Source organism: Miscanthus floridulus, chromosome 1, assembly GCF_019320115.1.
Source record: "Miscanthus floridulus cultivar M001 chromosome 1, ASM1932011v1, whole genome shotgun sequence".
NCBI classification, from domain to species: Eukaryota; Viridiplantae; Streptophyta; class Magnoliopsida; order Poales; family Poaceae; genus Miscanthus; species Miscanthus floridulus.
This window is the reverse complement of record NC_089580.1, coordinates 40,917,837-40,938,889: the sequence shown is the minus strand read 5'-3', so window position 1 is coordinate 40,938,889 and position 21,053 is coordinate 40,917,837. Positions and strand designations below refer to the sequence as shown.

The 21,053-nt window shown below is 41.1% G+C and overlaps 1 pseudogene; it reads left to right on the top strand.

Annotated features, from left to right (window-relative positions):
• The first annotated feature begins 16,554 nt into the window (after positions 1–16,554).
• On the top strand, positions 16,555–17,692 carry LOC136455279 (ethylene-responsive transcription factor ERN1-like; annotated as a pseudogene).
• The last annotated feature ends 3,361 nt before the right edge of the window (positions 17,693–21,053 follow it).

The window sequence follows — 21,053 nt, the reverse complement described above, 5'->3', positions numbered from 1 at the left end:
CAAATTCAGGTTTTGAACACACAGATTCATGGCAGCCACTTGTGTTTATCTTAACTTCCTATGAGAAAATCTATGATGCTAATTAGTTAGATCACCCACTCTGATAGATAAGAGTCGAGAATAGCACTGAGCCTCATTCCGAAGCTTGGTGGACAGACCAGATTTTATAGCTGCATCTAGCTCCAACCAACCCTACAGAGCAGAATAATTCCCATTCAGCCAATCAAACAAATACAATAACACAGAATGACATAAGAACATTGTCACCTTATTGGACAAAAAGTTTTTGAGCTTTTCATTTGCAATCTCTTCACATCGAACAAGTAGCAACCATGACCTAGACAAAATACAAGAAAAGTGACATTTCAAATATAGAGTGTCGACATGTCCACACACACAAATTATTACTACTTTAGTTTTGTAGCATTGATGGCAAATAATGGCACAATAACCTTGTGAGCAGGAAGGTTAAGGTCCTTATTTTCACTGTATTACTTTCCAAATCTTCAGTGCACTGAGACAGAAGCCCAAAGCAGGTACCACACCTCTTCTATCAGCTGCAAGACCACCTGGTGCAATTGAATGATAAAACCTCTGCCTTAGTTGTCCAACTCGCAAGGAAAAAAATATATGACATAGTACTAGTAAAATGTCTTCTGTATCATTAAGTGAAATAAGGCATGCATAAATCTGAACTCATAAGTTCCACTAAAGATGAAAATTTCATAACAAATGCAATTGCATCCAATAGAGAAGAGAAGGGAACGGGAATACACTGAAGAGAGAAAAATAGAGTTATTGTATGTCCAGTCTACCTACTCCTTAAATAGTTCTTCTTTCTCTTCATAACTCGATAGAGCAGGTGACCTCCAGCCTTTATATTGTAGAAAATATGAGTCAGTTGATGCATGAAAGCCTTACTTTCAGAAAACTGATGCACCGACATTGAAGAAATCACTAAGCGCTTGCTTCCTTGTAAGCTTCTGGTTTCTGAATAGAGTCCCATATCTGATAACAAAAGACAGTGATTGATGAGCATTGCGACATGACAAAGAGGAAAGCAGGTAAGCAGAAAATAAAGCATTACCACCTTCTCAATATCCTCCTTGAGAGCTTGTGTTAGGTACTCCAGTGGAGTCTGCAAATACATGAAAAAATCAGAGCACGAGAAAAGTCAAACAAACTGAAAATATCAAACTACAGAAATAGAGAAAGAAACTAGACTTAGTCCCTGGAACTATATAAACCTTTGTTTTATCACGGATAACAAGTAGCAGTGTCGTCTTGCGAGGGCTGAATAAATGCATCAAGACCTTAATAAAGAGACAAATGATAATAAGTGACTAAACATGGGAGAAAAGGAATACAGTGTCTCACTGTAAGAGAAGTATCACCTGAAATAATGTTCTCAAAAGAGGCCTATTAGCAGCATGTTCTCGCCTAATGTCATGACACCACCTGTAGATCATATAATAATTAAATATCTCCCTGCTCACCAAAATTTTAACTTTTAGTAAAGTAGTAATATGTGAAATAGAAACTCACAAATTTATCATAACAATGTCTGAAAACTGCAAGAGCAAACAGAGCACTCTGCTTCTCGAAAGTTGTATCATCCTAAAAGAATAAAATATTAGTATATAAGCGATAGATAACATTAGCAAAACCATAGTAATCAGTTGCCCATCAGTGGTAAACCTAAAACATAAGAAATTCCAAATCTGTGAAAACTATAAATGACTGACTATGTATAGTTTAAGTTGACGCGGAGGAAATCTTTGCCCAACACAGAGAACAGGTATGATTAATTCAAACCAAATTAACTACACTAAAAATAATGGATGCTCAAATGAGTTGCTTGTATTCAAGCAAGCAGAGTGGTAAACTAGTGACTAATCTGGCGAAGGGACATGTATAGCTCCAAGCAACCAAATGCATTAATCACCCACATGGCATATTATTGGCAACATTATTCATAGTATAGTAGTCCTGAGTCTCAAAGATCCTTAGTTCCTTACAGGAGAATTAACAACGGCACTAATGTTGCATGTGAATCAATCCAAGTACTATTAATTGCTAAACACAGTCCAGTTTCTTCTTGATAGGTTAAATGCCATAGTACATAGAAAATTAGGTACTTGCAAATTGTAATTTGGCAACCCATCAGCACATGATGAGTCATGGTAAAGCACAATGCACAAGAGAACACAATAACATACTATAGGGGGAGGACCACAATAGTCAATTAGTAATGTCGAACATGGAAAACACAATTTGATGAGAAAGATGTGCTGGACCTGGAGGGGACGGACGAGAGAGAGCGAGGAGAGGTGAAAGTTGTACTTGCAGCCATTTCTCCACTGAAATGTTCCCAAACAGTGGCTCGATCCCAACAGCCTTGGCAATCCAAACGCCCTTGATGGTTTGGTGCCTGGTGTGGAACAAAATGAGCAGCACATATCACACCAACAAATGCAGATGATGTAACAAGCAATACTTCTGTGCTCAATAATAGAATAACAAACGAGTAGCACATAAAAATAGAGAAAGCACACACTAACCGGATCAGACCGTCATCTTTAGAAGAACAAGAGGAACCTCCACAAACCTCATGCTTGTCCTTGTCTTTGCTATCAAATGTTACTACACTAACACATAGAGGACAACAAAGACACACTAACAGAGAAAGCAAGTCTGGAATGCATGGAAAACAACTATGTACTTTCAAGCCAGCAAAAGACATAAACTTAGTATAATGGTAAACAAACAGTTAACATCAAACATCCAAACAAAACATGCATCTTGTTGCAGATGCAAATAGTACCAAATATTATCATTCACTTTAGTTTAACCTCTTGACTGTAGATTAATATTTACAACCATTTGAGCACCAACTATTCTCATCAACATAGCTGCTTCTTTATAAAGTACCATGCACTCATAACATGAACCTACACACTACATGACAGGAACCTAAACACAAGATCCAAACACAACACGCAGGTCATGCTCTCTTATAGTACTTGTTCGTAGACCTGAGAAAAAAGATATTAGAAACAAAAATCAATTGAGTACATGATGGAACAATACACAAAGTGACATTGCAACTAGTACTACCTCAGCATCATATTTCATCACTTTAGATCTACCATCATCAGAACTATTGTATTCATTGAAAATCATGTCATTGACGTACTTGATACGAAGATGCCCAATATCAGCTTCAGAAAACTTGTCCATCAAATAGACATTTAGCTCCCAAAGCTCTAGATTCTTCATCGCAAAGATACCACTATCATTGCTAAAGCTGAAACAAGATATGAGAAAGACAAGACAGAATATTATAAGCACCACACAAAATGAATATGATCTAAAAAAATAAAAAGACTATACACTACCTACTTCTTAGTCTAGTTGAGGTACATCTGCATAGATAACTTCATATCCATGGAACCCAAAGTCAATTTGAACAACTTCACTCCAGACTGTGGTCAAGTTTGGTATCTAAAAGCAGGTAGAGAAAATAATTACGGTGTAGATATATTTTTTTCCTTATGTGAATAAAATTTCACATTGCATTCAAACAAAATGATGTGAATCCATGTGTTGCTGCTACTTACAAATTCATCACGGACAGCTTTATGGAAATGTGAGTCTGCTCCAAAATGTAGAGTACAGGAATCCAATATTACAATCAATCTTCGAGTGATATACACAACAACCACATACCACCAATCATGGAAGAGAATTGGAAAATAAAGCTGACAAAATAACACAAAATGAAAAAGAAGAGATTATTAGCACAACTATAATGCACACAACATATGTGCTAAAGCTTAAAAAACTAAAAGGATGTGTTACTCACATATTGGCTATATGCTAATGACCTTGCACGACCAGCACCCTTAAAGCATTTCACTGCATTATCATATAGCTCCTTCTCCTTGCTATCATTAGGGTCCGTGATTTCCAATAAAATAGTCCTACAAAAACAGATTGGTCAATATTATTTTATTTGATATAGTTACCACATGTAATTGAGAAAAAAAGAGAAACAAATGACACTTACACCAACTTTAGAGAATAAATAATGCTTGTAAGAATTCTTAGGGTGTTTCCTATGGAATAACAATCTGCACAAAGCATTCACTACAAAGTAATGGACCATTTCCTTGAGGCTTAAGAGAACTTGCAAGTGCACTTAATTTCACAACCACTTGCCCATAATCGATTACTAGCAAGACTAAAACAAATGAAAACATTTCATAATTACTTGATTCAAGTGTACTCAAGAGTGGTGAAAACGCTAAGGACGTTGTAAACATTGAACACTTACTTGGAATGTTCAGTTTCTGCCATCTTCAAAACAACCTCATATATGTCAGTTTCAAGTCTGGAGACTATTATCTTCGAATGAGGCATCATATAAGGGCTCAACTTGTATTTGCTTGGGATCACTTGTCCTCCTAGGACGATGAACAACCAACTTTGCACTAGAAGAGTACCAAGGACCTTGGTTTGAAAAGGACTCAGGAGTCGTCTGATAAACCATTGCTTCCCATACTTTTTGCAGAAATAGAAGTCCCACCTCGATAGGATAGGAAGAGGTGTAGGTGCCTGCAAAATCAAGAAAAAACATAAAGTTGTTTGAAAATCATAAACTAAAAATTGACATAATAGGGTTCAGACTATTTCATTCTATTCTCCAAATATCTAACAAACAAGCACACAAACAAACACGGCTAAGAGGTATAAAGAAGGGGACAATAGAAATGCTTCTATTGCCTTTATTGTCAATATATACAGCACTAGTACCGCTATGGTACACTAGAGCATGGATACTACTACAACTACTTGTACTAGCTATTACATGATTGAGAGCAGCCCCAACTACTAACAATTGTGTACTCCAGAAGGGCTGATTTCAGCTAGAGGAACAGGAGCAATTGATTCTTCAGGAGTCTTAGTAAAAGGTAAAGACTCCATACGCACAAGATCCTAATCAAGAAATACTACGATATTAGTTACATAAAAGAGATCACAAGATATGTCACAATACAAAATTGATCCAATCTAATGAACAAGCTTACAGTTTCAACATTGTCATTTCTCTCAGTCTCAACAGTTTCATGATTGCTCACGCTACCGCTTGGACCAAATGGATTAGAACTCATCCAATCAATAAAAGTCTAATTTTCTGGTCCAGGGCTAAATTGGAAGTAGAAGCTGCTCTTAGATTGAACCTATCAAAAAGTGAAAATAAATCAGGTGCTATAGTATAGTGAATAAGACAAACATATTACAACCACGAATTAAAAAAACAAGTTACAAACATATTACCACAGAATTGACTTTTTCATGCATGTCATTGGATACAACACGTCGAATCCTAGATATCACTCGATCAATAGGATAAGCTGTACTAGCACCTGATAATGGACCAACAGGACGCCACAAGTTTAGGGTCTTCAACATAATTTCCCAAATCATCCTTAGATTCAAACATTCTAAAAGATGGAATGCTAGGACTATTAAAGTAAGGAGCCTTATTCTTTATACAAGGTTTCTCAACAGCTGCTTTTCCTGGTTAATAAAAAAGAAAATGGATAAAGAAGATTGAAAATTACAGGTGACAACAAAGGATATTGCACATGTCAAATACCATAATTGCTTTATTTCAATTGTGAAATTTACTGCTAATAAAAGTGCAATCTAAAAAGTTGCTAACCGTTAAGAATTTCAAAAGTGCAATTTACTGCTAAAGAGAATGCAATCTACAAAATAGGTACTAACCATTAAGATCCAGAGCAGGAGTTGTATTTTCATCCAATTCAATTTCTTTTGAACTACAGGGGATACTTTTTTGATCTGAAACATGAGGAATAGCACTTGAAGCAGCTTGGGCATTCTTCACTCCACAAAGACCATGACCACTCAGATAACCAATAGGATTCTTTGGACTAGGCGCTTCTCCTGATTGTCCTACACAGAGACCATGCTCAAACATGTGCCTAGTTCATATATCATAGATTTGTTAAGCATCTTTTTCATTAGCAGAACAAACCTGGGGCCTTCTCAACCGTACTCATCGAGGGGGCAGCAGCTGCTGCACTAGTTGCTTCACCTTCCTGAACCATAGGAATCGAGGGGGAGCAGCACCTCCACTAGTTGTTTTGCCTTCCTGAATAATGGAAAATAGATGTAACAAGTCCAGTCAGTAGGATATTTCCTTTACTTGATCACTGCCTTAGTACTGTCTTGCAGGATAAGACATAAGAGAAGACCAGAGCACACTATCACATGGATAAGCATTCAGCTTCTAGTGTCATCCATCAAAAATAAAAACAACATTGACAAACACATACTCACTTTTAGATGAAGCTTCAGACTGTTTACTTGCACCTTTAGAAGTTTGCACTAGGACTTCCTCAACAATTACAGGATTGTCCGCCGTACCTCCAATTCTAGCATTATCAACCTTTGTGCGACTGAGGGGGGATTTGCGAAGCCTTGTAGAGAGTCTTCATCGACTCATAGAGCCTACACTGTCAGGACTTGAAGATTGGGATGCTTTGCTTTTCCTCTTGCTATTCCTTGTACCTGAAGCTGCACCTGAAATATACAAAAATATATATATGAGCAAGAGATACAAAAGTTAACTAAATGTTGAACCAATGTTACAGAACACTTCATCTACCTAGAGCCGGTGAGTCATTGGAAGGAAGAATTTTAGTTGACTAGGGATGATGCATTTTTTCCTCTTCTGATTCATTGCACCTGATTCTGCACATGAAAAATATGCATAAAGAGTATGAACAAGATATACAAAAGTTAATTCAATGCTGAAACAAATGAAACTAGAACACTTCATCTACCATGACCAGATGAGTTAGTCGAAGGAAGAATCTCAGTTGGCTAAGAAGCAGCACAATACTTAGTACCAGAAGCATTGTATAAGCCATCTGATTCCATTTTCTCAGTCATAGAAGCTTCTTCCTTGAGATGGACATCTTCCACAATGCCATCATATACCAGTAGCAGCATCAACTTCTTTCACAGCTAGTTTTACCTCTAACAGCAGCCATTCTCGGATCCAAGACATCTTCCGGAACAATACCATCTGCTGGAGAAGGCATTGGGGCTTCATCTTCAGCAGGCACAGCATCAACACCTCCATCATCAGCATTATCATGTGCTGGAGAAGCCACTCTGGCATTAGAATTCTGAGCCTCAGCAGGTGGGTCAGCTGGCATGACAATAACGCTCATGTATGTACTTGAACATTTTGGCAACAAGTGTGCCAGGGACTCCTATAGCCAAGGCTTGTCAAGTGGTTTTTGAAAAGCTCAGCACATAGCATCTTTGTCCTGTAATGTCAAGTTAATAGTACCATATGAATCATGTATTTTTCAATATAGAAGAATACTCATAAACATACTGGACAAGGCACCTACCTCTATACTGGATAAAATCACAATGTTTATCCAGAGTATTCCTAAAGGAATCATGAGCATCTGCCGGTAGGTATGCTTCTGCATAGCAAGTGTCCTCAATGGATTTCACCTACACAAAATGTATTCAAGTCAGCCAGTGATCTCAAAAACAACAAGAGATGTATGTGTCATGTAATACAACATGTAATACAACAAGAGAACTAAAAAACAATGAAATCATCACATAGTTTGGCGGTGATATAACTAGACAACACTTACTGGGCGCTTTCCATACTTCTCACCAGACACACGATCATAAGAAGCATATGTGTTAATCATCGAGCCCTTCGAACAGAGGATCCTTGGTAGATTTGGGGGGAGCTCATTACGTTTTCCAAAGTTGACAAAATCAAGATAATAAGCCTACAAAAGATTTCAAAGACATCACTAAAATAGGGTACATATCCACGACAAACAATAGAATACAGAGAAGAAAGGAGCAACACAAAAACACTTACAGCAAGAAAGTATCTACAGCCACCAATAGTGCTTCTATTCTTCTTTCTGTAGTTTGAAATTGAAGCAAACAGCCATTCAAACACAAACTTGCAACAATCCCATTCTTTCACCTTAGATACATCAATCAAAGCACCAAGGTACTATGGGCTAGGAAGAGTACTTAGAGTTTGCACACAGAAAAGTGGACTAGAGCAACAACCATAAAGTACCGAAACACATCATCATCTGACAAAGTGTCACCTAACAACTTCTCGCCAAAGGTCTTGATCAGGGGCAGAGAAGCCTCATCGATTTTAGAAAGAAACTTGGTCTTTGTAGAGTCATTATGATTTTCCCTAATGTCTTCACCACCTATTGGAAGGCCCAAGAAAAGATGAACTGCCTCTATAGAAAATGGGGATCACTTTCCCTCCAACAACTATGTCACAGCAATTCAAATCAACTTGATCTGCTATCCACTGCACAAAGCCTCTAGGTGCAGAACAACCATCATACTCTAGCAAGATACCGAAACCCTGATCCCGAATAATCTTCTTCTTATGCTCATCCAATTTGACAATTATCTCTCCAAAATACTTACTATTGAACCTAGAGGATGCTCTCTCTGATGTACTTGCAGCAGCACTTGATTTCCCTTTACCCCTACCTCTGACAGTTCTGTTAATCTGAAAACCGATGCAAAAAAATAATATAAAAATTCTAGTTAAGCTACTGAATTCAGTAAACATGGTGACAAACAAAAAAGAAGATTAGTTAGGTACTGAATTTACCTTTCCAGAACGCGTATGGACGCCAGACCGTCTTGATTTCCCTTTGTTGCCAACAAACTTAGCAAACTATAAGAAAAAACAAATAAATGGCTTACATCACACTACAAAAGATAGGGTGTAAATATATTATCATTCTTCCAACTGTTCTGCCTTAAAGAGAACAATAGTACCTAGATAACTAGACGTCAAGTACTAGACAAAATATTAACATAAAAATGATTTTCCCTAGGCCTAAGAATTTTTTAACTAGTCTATATCAGACAATTGCGCTACAATTTAAATACAGGAATCTTCACCACACTAAATTTCAGAACATACTCCAGATAAGGCTTCATGCACATGCTTGAAAGTCTTCAGCATCTCTAGCAGTATCAATATCATCATCTGTGGGGTTTCGATCCTAAAAAAGGCAACAACATATATCATATTATTATAATACACAAGGTGCACAAACAAAACAAAATCAAGTGAACTTAGTACCTCGCCAACATTCATAGAATCAGAGTTGTTGTCTTCTTTAGAGTTCATAGCAAAGTCATCCTCACTCTCACCATTTCCAGAATCAGCATCAGAAAGAAACTCATCATCATCCATGGCTACATAACATAACAAAAAAATTGGTTAATGACCTCATTGCTAGCTGCAGCCAATAAAAGAAGAATCAAAACAACTAGCTCGAAAAGTAATTGGACGCTTACAGAACAAATAAAAATAACTGAGAGCCTTCCTAAAAAATAACCTGAAACTCCAAACAACTCAATGACATGAATTTTAGGACAAAAAATGAACTAAGATCACTGGAATAACTAGAGCCAAATATATTATATATCATAGTTCAATATAATAATTACAAGCCAGCAATAGCTGGTATTCATAAAAAAACCAATACTTATAATATCAACTAACCAAACTACAACTCAACATCATCACCATCGTTTACACTAGGATACCAATATCGGCACAGAGGGCACGACTTATCGCTACCAAGTCACTCAAAAATGCATATCTTAGTGGAAGACATGCATACAAGGTAGCACCCTTAGTGTCTCCATGGCAGCCTCTAAAGCAGCTTCGTCATCAGTCCTCTTTTCTGATATCTAAGACAACCAAGTAGATAGCACAGACATCGTCGTCTTTCAAAGGCAACTCTACTAAAATAGGTTCCCTTTCAACGCGAGGAGCTGACGATTGAATAACAGGGGGACATGAATGAGGTCCGCATGCGCATGTCCATCTAAACTCAAACTGATCAAAGATGAAAATATTAAAGCTATAGTCAACATATTGGAAGCTTACAGAACAAATAAAGAAATAACATAAGTACAGGATTACAACTGAACTAGCTCTACACTACTTTGTGCTAACACTACAGGTTCAGACTAGAAAAAACTATCGGCACAGAATCATCACAAATCTCCCCATGTCCTCTATTCCTATTACTACTCATAGTGAACTAATGAGAAGGTAAGTGTAGCCATTACAACTGAGTTAGTAATACCATGGCAGCCTTCTCATATTCAACCATAGCGAATTCTTCTAGGAAAAGGAGCACAAGTTACATGTCCAGCATAGTTTCATTGCAGCCTTCTCATATTCAACCATCAACAAGCATGTTCTCATATTCAACAAGCATGTCCTTAATCACGGCAACTATTTGGATAGATAACATCAACTGGTATTGAACTTATAATTTTTTTCCAATCTCCAGCGCTTTGAATGCATTACTCCAACTTGTAATCATTTTTCAGACTTAAGTGCACAATTTGTTGTATTGTGCAGTGAAAAAGTAACTACAGTCAAATGTGATAACTAAACAGATCATCAAAGAACCTCTTCTGCTAGAAAGGCCATGACAGTAGGATGGAATCCGTATCACCACCATGTTCAAACAGAGTAAGAAATTGGCAAATGTGAGAAACTAACCACACAACATTGGTTTGTCCCCGTATCACAAGCATTGGAAGGGAACAAGGAAGATAAAGGACTAATTTTGTAAGGCCCAATCACCTATCAAATTACTTGATCTATCTTTTATTTCATCACAGATCACAAATTTTTGCTAAAACAACATTCCATAATTGCACTATTGCACTAATAGGTTATAATCTAGTGTGATAAACAATGATACTCAAGCAAAATGTTTGAAACCAATCTAGATTCCAATGCTAATAGAATCATATAAAGAGATACAAATTCCAATAGTCTTTCAGTTTTTACATCACCTTGTGCTATCTTAGGAAATACAATACCCAATGAGGCGTGATTTTGATAGCTTAAGGTTCACTTCAGTAGGCTACCAAGATGTGTTCTTGCTGGATGCTTAATAGGACATGATTATGTGTTCATCAGTATTATTCATACCATGATATGCTATTCTGATTGCTCCACAAATTTCAGGCAACAAACCAAGTTTCGATGGCAAGACACTCGGATTGGTTAACAGTCAACATAGCCACAAATCCAAAACAAACACGAACCTACTCATTCAGACCTCACAGAGCAAAATCTGTCATAAAATACAAACATTTCTTTGATACTCCATTCAGCCAAAAAAAGAGAGAACTAATGCAGAGGTTATAGGTTAAACTATAAAGTTTGCGTCAGCACACTAAACAATCAAACATATATACCCTCAGCTATTGCTAAACACTGTATGATAAAAATAACCAAGATAACTAGTTCATCATCATTCTACCTCCATAATTAAGCAGTCACAGCTTCATGGTTCAAAAAAGTAGCAGGCATCAATATATCAATTAAAATTTCTTTCTTGTTGACAGTTTTTTTAATATCAGGAAACGACTATTATACAATAAAATAACAAGTTAAAAATATCCTGTGCAACCAATAAAATAACTTTAAGTCTTGCATTCAATTCTGAATGAGAATCAAGGCTTAGAAATAAGACTCAAATTGCATATGCCAATATGCTCGTGACCTCTATAGAAACCCTACCAAATATGACACAAGTTAACTGATCCCAATCACCCAACACTTGCCAATACAGATACCCGGTTTAAAATTCAGAGTAAAGAACAGAGAAAACAAGGTTTCACTATTTTGATTTCAACATGGGATCAGAAACAATGAAATCAAAATAAAAACTTCACTCGAGCACACAACATGCAGGCTTAACAATATTATTACCTTACTGACAGCCTTCAGTGGGTACCCTCCTCCAAGCCTTGGATCTCTGCACCTGAATTTAGTTAAAAATTAGGATGTCAACTAGCCATCAACAAGCTTGATGTACGACAATGAAACCATCCTCACTAACCCATTGTGGTCCTCACCACCCCCACCCCACCCCCCCAAAAAAAAGTTGACAGCTTTCTTTGGCGAGTGCAGAGGTATGCAGGTGGCAGAGTTTCTAGCGCACACATCCTAATGTCACTGACTCATTCACACAGATTGCAATAAGCTAATAGTCTTGGAACCACAGCCTCAAATGAGCACTGAGTGGCAAAGTAAAAGGAAGTTTAAGAATGAAATCCATATAGGCAAAAGGTGAACAGAAGTATGGATTTTGTCCACCATAGAGTGTCATCTGCTGGTGGTGTCCAACAAACTGTCCTCGTAGGCCAACAAATTTTCAGTGCTCTAGTCCCAAATTGAATCACCATGGTTATCAGCCATGTCTGATCCACAGATCAAGCCATCGTGCCCCACAACTAAGAGAAAGTGAAGAATTGGATTGCAAGGGACTGGGCCAGGCTCAGGAGGTAATTCAAAATAAACCAATCAATTAAGCATGCTTTAGGGTCAGTTCTAATTTTTGAGAAGGGATTACTGGAGCACTTTTCTTAAAATAATTATTTTGACCGTACATACAAACATACAAGAGACAGAAATGATAGGACTTGCTACAATAATTACTAGATATCCACATGAAATCCATCCTCCAAAAAAGTTCACCATATGCAGGGAAATATTAAGCTACGACGAGATAGGACTCACTACTAATAAAATTAGACTATGACCAACATTACAGTAATATACATGAAAATTGAACTACTACTACCAAGTACCAACCAGAAGAATTAAACTACTACAAACCAATAAGCATCAACTGATCATCAGCAACAAAAGAGAAAAACACAAGCAGAGCCAAAAACTTCACTGCAACATGGGATCAGAAACAATGAAATCAAAATAAAGTTTCACTATTTTGATTTCAACATGGGATCAGAAACAATGAAATCAAAATAAAAGCTTCACTCGAGCACACAACAAGCAGGCTTAACAATATTATTACCTTGCTGACAGCCTTCAGTGGATACCCTCCTCCAAGCCTTGGATCTCTGCACCTAAATTCAGTTAAAAATTTAGGATGTCAACTAGCCATCAACAAGCTTGATGTACAACAATAAAACCAATCACAAATCTATATTCCACGGACAAATGTGGTAGAAAGCAGGATCTATATTCCATGAAAAATCCACAAAAATGTCACACAAAAATCGCCAACAGATCACAGGGGTGTGAATACGACACGGAGAAATGAATCGCAATGCGTAAATATTAGGAGCTAAATAAACAACTTGCAAATCATAGGTGGCCATGCACACCAAGCTGCTGCTTCGTCAATCCAAACTTGCAAATCACAAACACACATTCTATCGACTCAAGCACCAGGCACTGGCCAGGCCTAAACACAACACAAGCGCAGGCTACATAAAGGTTTTGTTTTGTATCCAGATGATCAAGTAAATCCACACTAAAAAACAAAAGCCAAATGAAAAAAAATTGAAGGTAGGAGGAGCAAAAAAAGAATAACTCACTCTGATGGGGTCTGTGTTGAACATAGAACCGTACTCTGATGGAAGTTCAGTACCATACAAAAAGAAAATTTTAAACTCATCAAGTTATCGAATAACTCACTGTAAATCAGAATTAGTATCTGAATCTGAAATGAACAAAAAAAGAATGGAAGGCAAGCCATACATGAACTTGTAAATTGGCAAACAACCTCCAGGAAGCAACCAAAGATATCAAAGAAAGCAACATAAATCTTGACAGTCTGACAATATAGAAATTCACAGGTAAACTGAAATTATGAACTCAAAGGGAACGAACGAACTGGACTTAGTGGTAAGCAACACACAAATTGCAGCTCAGAGCCAACCAAAACTTATGTGTCAAAGGGAACAGGAAGGCTGAACCTACTGGGAAGAAAGCACACAAATGAGAGCAGCACCTAAACATTTAATAACTTATATTGTATAGCCAATCATAGCCTCATAGGCCAGAAATCAGCAAGGCTCGCAACGTACCCAGTAGGCTATCCACACAACAGCCACCAGGCTGATAAGTAGCAAACAACACCGCAGCATATGAGCTGAAACAAGTCGGCAACCCATAGGCAGTGCTAGGCTAACAAATACAATATTACTGCAGGCCTAAGCTATGGGCACCAAATAGGAACATGTTGCGTATATCAAGAAAGAAAGCACAAGATCTCAAACAATGACAGGTAAATAGCATAGCAAAACTAAACATGTCCATTTAATTTTGACTACCACTAAACGATTTTACCTTACATCCCATCAGATTGTGCATTCCCCAGGAATTTGATGTAAGCCCCCACCAGGATATGCAAAAGCACCATTTGGTATGAGTGTAAGTAGCAGTACATGATTGTTTACTTGAAAGATACAATCCCTATCAAGCTGTCCCTCCCCGTCACTATATCTTGTTGTCTCCTCCCCTATGACCTTTCGTTTTTAAACAAATCCCCACTACCTGTCCTCAATCAACCACAAATACCCCATCAAATACTAGAACAATCCATCAAACCAAACCCTAATTAACACCAAACCCTAATTAATAAGGACTAACAGAACACCACCCCATTTGCAAAAAAACTTCACCAAAAATCGCTCTAGTAAAATATAGCACAAACCCTAGACGCATTCGAACCTCACCCACACAAATCTCCATCCATGTGCATGCCCTCACCATATGGATCCACACAATCTACGCCGCATTAAGAAATTGGATCGAGTACACACATGAGCAAAAGAGCAGCAAACAGGAAGGAGATGTAGCGAGCACATACAAGGGACGACCGCTAGGGTGCACTGCTCCACCGCCGCTACCCCGCGCACGCTGCTCCCCTGCCGCTGCAGCGCGTGCGCCGCTCCTCCATTGGGGGCCACTGTGGTGCTGAAGGGAAGGAGAAGGGGATGCACCAGCGCCAATGCCACCGCAGCCGGTGCTCCACACGTGGTGGGAGGCTGCCAGGGAGCCGGAGGAGATAGAGGAGCAGCAGATCTAGGACTGGGTCACTGGGAGATTGGGAGGGAAAGCTCGCCGGTCGGCCGCCCAAGGAGAGCGGCGCGTCGCCTGGAGTCGCCTGGAAGAAGCCGAAATGAAATGGAAAAAGTCCTGAATGGAAATGGGGTGGGGGTGGGGGGGGTGGGGGACAGACGCCACTGAATCGGGCGCGACTCCCAAAAATCAAAACTAGCGCCAACATCTAGGTCCACAGGTCAGAGGCAAAGACAGCAGACCACATCCAACGTCCAGCAGACGCGCGCGAGACGATCCGACGGACACAAAATCCATGTGCCAACAAACCAAGAAACACACATGTGTTGTATAGCATTCCTGTAAAACAAACATAGCGTAGACCTTTGCCCTGTTCGCTTGGCTGATAAGCCATGACTGAAAGTATCGTTGGCTGATTTGTTGTGAGAGAAAAATACTATTCGTTGGCTGAAAAAGTATGGCTTATAAGCCAAGCGAATAGGGCGCTTAAACTACGGGACCAATATTTTAAAGGTAATAACAAAAAAAATATTGGTGAAGATCATTATTCTAGAGTTGTTATTGGGTATGTTCATGATAATTACTTTTGTCATAAACACGGTGTACATCATGCAATAGTAGCTATGATGTTACTATGTGCATGCTCAATATACAAAGGTTTTCAAACCTTTTGTTATATATTATATCGAATTGGTAAGATAATTACTTAGAGGAATTTGCGTATCATTCTGCTTGACGAATTAAGCACATTTGGCCTTTGCAGCGCTAAGTGGCTTAATTGAGGAGACTTTGGAATATTTAAAACAACATAAAAATTGCATGTCTCAGTGGGATTGCTATTTCTCAAACATATGGAACGTGGTGGATTTCCAGAAAACATAGGGTACGGAGACTTAATTTCCATGAGATAAAATCAAATCAGTGCGGTATTTCACACTGCGATACAAACTCTTAATTCACCCAAAAAATATTTGCATAGGTAAACATTATGCATCATAATTTTGTTTAAAACTCAAGGACTAGAGTGCAAATAACAGTGTTGTCATTGCATTTTGGAGGTCTAGACAAAAAATAGATATACATAAGGTACATAGTTTCTTTTTTTTTTGGAAAAAAGTGAAGCTAAAATAATGCCTCCAAGAAAGATGCAGAAAGAATCTGCAGGATGAAGAAACTTTTTAAAACATAAATTGTACTAATCTGTTGTAGTACAGTGTACCTTTTTGGCGTATGCAGAAATTAGTAAAATAAAGGGTCATTTTTCGCAAAATTGTTGTTAGCCTATGGTGGCCAGCCAGAGCAAAATTGGGGCTCAAGGGCGTTCGGCCTTTTGGCTCGTTAGGCTCAGGAGGGTGGCGCCCCCATGGGCCACGCCATATGGGCTCCTTTTTTTTTGTGTGTGTGGGGGGGCTTATTTGGATTTATGCCATTATAATTTTCGATGTTTGGAGAAACGCCATTATTATTCATCTATTTTAAAACATGTCATTACAATTCTTCGTTTCCTACAAATATACCACATAATACGTATGGACACAGCCTAGGCCCTGCTACAGGCGTATATGAAGACGTATACTTCATTACGACCTCTCTCTCCTATCACTGACACGCGGGCCCCACATGTCATCTTCTTCTTTCTTCCCTCCTCATCTCCCCTTGCTGACCGCGTCGATGACGATGCCGAGAAGAAGCAGCAGCACGTGGCCGAGCAGCAGCAGCAGCATGGGGGTGAGCAGAGCAGCTACTACTACTACTACCAGTAGGAGGTGGTGGCGCAGGCCAAGTCGTCCAAGCCACGGGGCCGGAAGAAGGGCAGCAACAACCATAGCAAGTTCGTCGGCGTTCGGCAGCGCCCCTCGGGTCGGTGGGTGGCGGAGATCAAGGACACCACATAGAAGATCCGCATGTGACTCGGCACCTTCGAGACCGCCGAGGCCGTGGCCAAGGCCTACGACGAGGCCGCCCGCCTCCTCCGCGGCAGCGATGCCCGCACCAACTTCGCGCCGCGCATCTCTCCCGACTGCCCGCTCGCCGTCCGCATCCGTGGGCTCCTCCACCACAAGAAGATCAAGAAGGTCAAGGCCGCCGCAGCGAGCTCCTCCGTAGCCGCCACCGCCGCCGCCAAGCAGCAGGCGTCGAACTCCCCTTCTCGCACCACAAGCAATAGCAATAGCAATAGCACGAATAGTGCTTGTGGTGGTGGCTCTAGCAGCAGCAGCAACTCCAGCTCCAGCTCCAGCACGACGACACCATGGCCATGCAGCACGGCGGATCGGCGCACTGGACGCCGGAGAGGTGTACCGGCCGGAGTTCGCCACCGCGGGCGCCGAGGAGTTTGATTCATGGATGTTTGACTCAGCGTTCGGCCAGTTCCCGGCGCTGGACAGCTTTATGGCCATCGACGGCGCTGTCCCAGACGCTGGAACCACGGAGGAGCCGGTCGCCGCCGCGACGCAGGGCGTCGAGATGGCTGAGTTCTAGCGGATCAAGGTGGAGCAGCGCATCTCGTCGTCGCTGTACGCTATGAATGACCTACAGGAGTACTTCGACAGGGTGCTCGATGCCTCCGCCTGCCACTCGCGTGCAGGGGCCGGGGGGCTGCTGTCGCGCAGATGGTGGTCGGCCTCACCCCCGGCTGGCCATGGCAACGGCGAGCGCGTGCGCCTGGAGCTCCGCTCCACCATGGCCGCGCGAAGGTGAGCATGGCCTACATGAGCACGCCTCGGAGCACGCCGATGCTGGCCCAAGCATGGGTACGGGCACGTCGACGGCGCCGGTGAGGAGGCAGGCGAGCAGCTGGCCTAAATGTGCAGCCCCTTGAGCCTGGCCTCCCACACCGACGCCATGGCCGGTAGGAGCTCCGGCTAGGCCTCTCCTAGACGCCAGCAGACATGGCCCACGGCCGCTCGCGCCTCACCACCGGCACCCCCGCTCCCGCTCGCGCACTCGGACGCCCGCTGAAGCAGCTCGCGAGCCCAACTACGTGCTCCGTGCGCCGCCCAGTTCGCCCGCTCCGCGCCGGCCGCGTCCTCCGCACGCCGCCCAGGCCGCGAGCTCTGCTCACCCGCGTGCTGCTGCTACTTCTCGCCATCGCCACCAACGCGCTCAGCAAGAGAAGATGAGGAGGCAAGGAAGAAGAAGATGACATGTAGGGCCCGTGTGTTAGTGACATGAGAGAGAGGCCGTGATGAAGTATACGTCTTCGTATACGCTTGCAGCTGGGCCCAGGCCGTGTCCATACGTATTATGTGGCATATTTGCGGGAAACAAAGAATTGTAATGACATACTTCAAAATAGACGAATAGTAACGTCGTTTCTCCAAACATCGAAAATTATAATGGCATGAATCTAAATAACCCTTTTTTTATAATACGTATCTGTATTTCTAATTAAGGAAAACACACATGGGTGCATACAAAGACAGACACGTACATATAGGATACAGAGACAACTGTCCTAGCCAATCTTCACGAAGAACCCTAAACAAGAAAAAATTACATCGATTGCCCTGGATGCTTCACGAACCATCCATGATCGACCACCCTGCCGTCGGCCGCCGCTGGCGAAGAAGAAGTCGAACACCACCATGAGCTGGAAAAGTCCCATCACACGCTGGCTTTGAAAGGAGTCGAAGTAGACACCCGTCATGGGAAACGGGATGAAGCCGTCGGCGACCACCCATCGACCGGGGCCGCACCCCAACTTCTCTAGCTCCCGGATCTGAGCACGCCACCAGCGACCGCCGCCGCCGAGCGAGGATTGAGCTAGATCCGGCCGGCCAGCAACCACAACACCCACATATAGCTCCACATCCTTGCAAAAGAAGGCTAACAACAACATCACCTGGAAAAGACGATGAAGCGCCAGCCCCGGACTCCTGTACAGAACTCCCCGACGTTGCCATAGGCGCCGGAGAAGAACGCCGCCGGGACGAAGGAGATGTGGGGAGAAGTTATTCTCCAGCGTCGTCGACTCCTCCGTCTCGCCAACGCCGCCCGGAAAAGCATGCCGCAGAAGAACACCCCCCCCCCCGACGAACCCTAGCTCTGCTATCAGTAGATGGCGAGCAAACCCTGGACCTAGGTAGACTCCCACCTACCCTATATACAGCCGCACGGCGATTCCCTGGCCCATTCCCCTCTCCGACGCCTCCTCGGCCACCGAAGAGGAAAGGGGCCGGCGAAATCGCCGCCGAAAACGCGCGTCGCCTACTTTTCGCCCTGGACAACTGTAGCAAGGGGAAAAGGAAGAGGAGAACCTCAAGGTCTTGGATGCAGGGTCTCCAAAACCATGCACTACGGCGGAAACAATTGTCTGCAAATGAAAACCCTACCAAACCACATTGATATTTTCGGTTGACATTTGGGAGATGGGGAGAGCAAACTCTGGCCAAAATGCATCGAGAAAATACAACTATTCACAAATTAAGTCCTAAAAATATCAAAGATTTTTGGAGGAGAAATTCAGAAACGTACCAAAACAAACTCAAAAAACAGACATCGTATCCATAGAAATGCATTAGACTAGGTTAATCAGTAGCACTAATCCTCTGCTAAAATTCAAATCAAGAACCAAAGTAAATAAGGGGTCGTTTGGATCCTTTCATTTTAGAGAAATTAGAATATCCTTAATAGATCAACCTATTTGGCTTGAAATTTGGCAATCCATAACTTTCTAACATTTAGATATAAGTCTATCTTAAATTCTTGGGTTGGGAGATGAAAATTGATTCTATAGATCCTCATGCTTTGTTTCTACTCTGCATCGAATTTATAAGACGTTCTTTGGCTCACTCCGCTGCTGTAGAAGTGCAACACATAAGTATGTCTCCCATATGTTCAACAATAGTATACAAATATATTCCACGTACGACTATATTAGCTTAATTAATCTATGTCTAAGCTATGATTATTAGAATGGATTTAAATCTATGGATCCAAACGAGGCCTAGACAGAAGAAAAAAATGCCTCAATTCTTCATAAGAAACACACGAATATGATGCTGCTTTATTTGCATGATTGGCTAATGGTGGAGCTCGTTGAGGAGAAGCTCAACAACAGCGGGCCTTGCACATGGCATTGGAGTTAGTCAACACCCTCACCATCTCGGAGGCCGACGACTAGCTTAGAGAGAGAGCTAAAGAAGGGAAAAGTGGCAAAGGAACTGCTCGTGGAGCCGAACAGCCGAAGAAAAAAAAAGGGTGTTCATTAGTGAAGCAAAGACGTACCAAACGAGACCTTATAAGGACTGTGTGCATAATGTTGAATCAGACTTTATACAAATCTGTAAAGATCACTTTATGGCACATCATGGCTGCTCTTAAGAAAAAATAGAAACGAACTTTATGGTATGCATGCATGGACAGGATATGATGGCTGCCCATATATTGCTTGGCACTCGCCTTTAGTGACATTCCATCATGGCTGTTATTGGCTAACTGCGATCTGCAAGATTGGATCAACACTTTTAACATGCAGTTAGTTTGATGGTGAGTGATGATGGACATCGATAGGCTGGTCCCTGCCCTTCCTTTCTGCGCGTTCCTTGGCTATCTTATTAGCTTTTCTAGTTGTTGGCTAGTTGATTCATGACATCTGCAAGATTGGATCGATCGACCACAAGCCATGCATCCATATTGCATACATACATGCATGAGCTACTTAGAGTCAGGTCAACTACTACTGGATGATCTACTTCTACTAGAGATAGCGGTTGGATCTTTGATATCTAAAAGTTTATTAGGTTCTATGTAGATCCACTTCAGATTATGGAAACTGGCTTATTATTATAGTTTTTTATTGTAAACTTCTAAGTTGTAGATAGCTTTTCATATAATCTAAAATAGGTTAATTAGTGCATTGAAAATCGTATCAAGAATATCTGGATCACAAGCTAGATTAGTTGTAAAATGTGGATTACATGGTAATAATGGTATAGGTGCATCGGAAAAGGCTTCTTAGCTAGATGCCGATGCATGGTTGTAGGCCGGCTAGCTGATCTATCTCGTCGAAAAGTTAAGGAACATGTTGGAGGCAACAGCCATATACTATCTTTTTCTC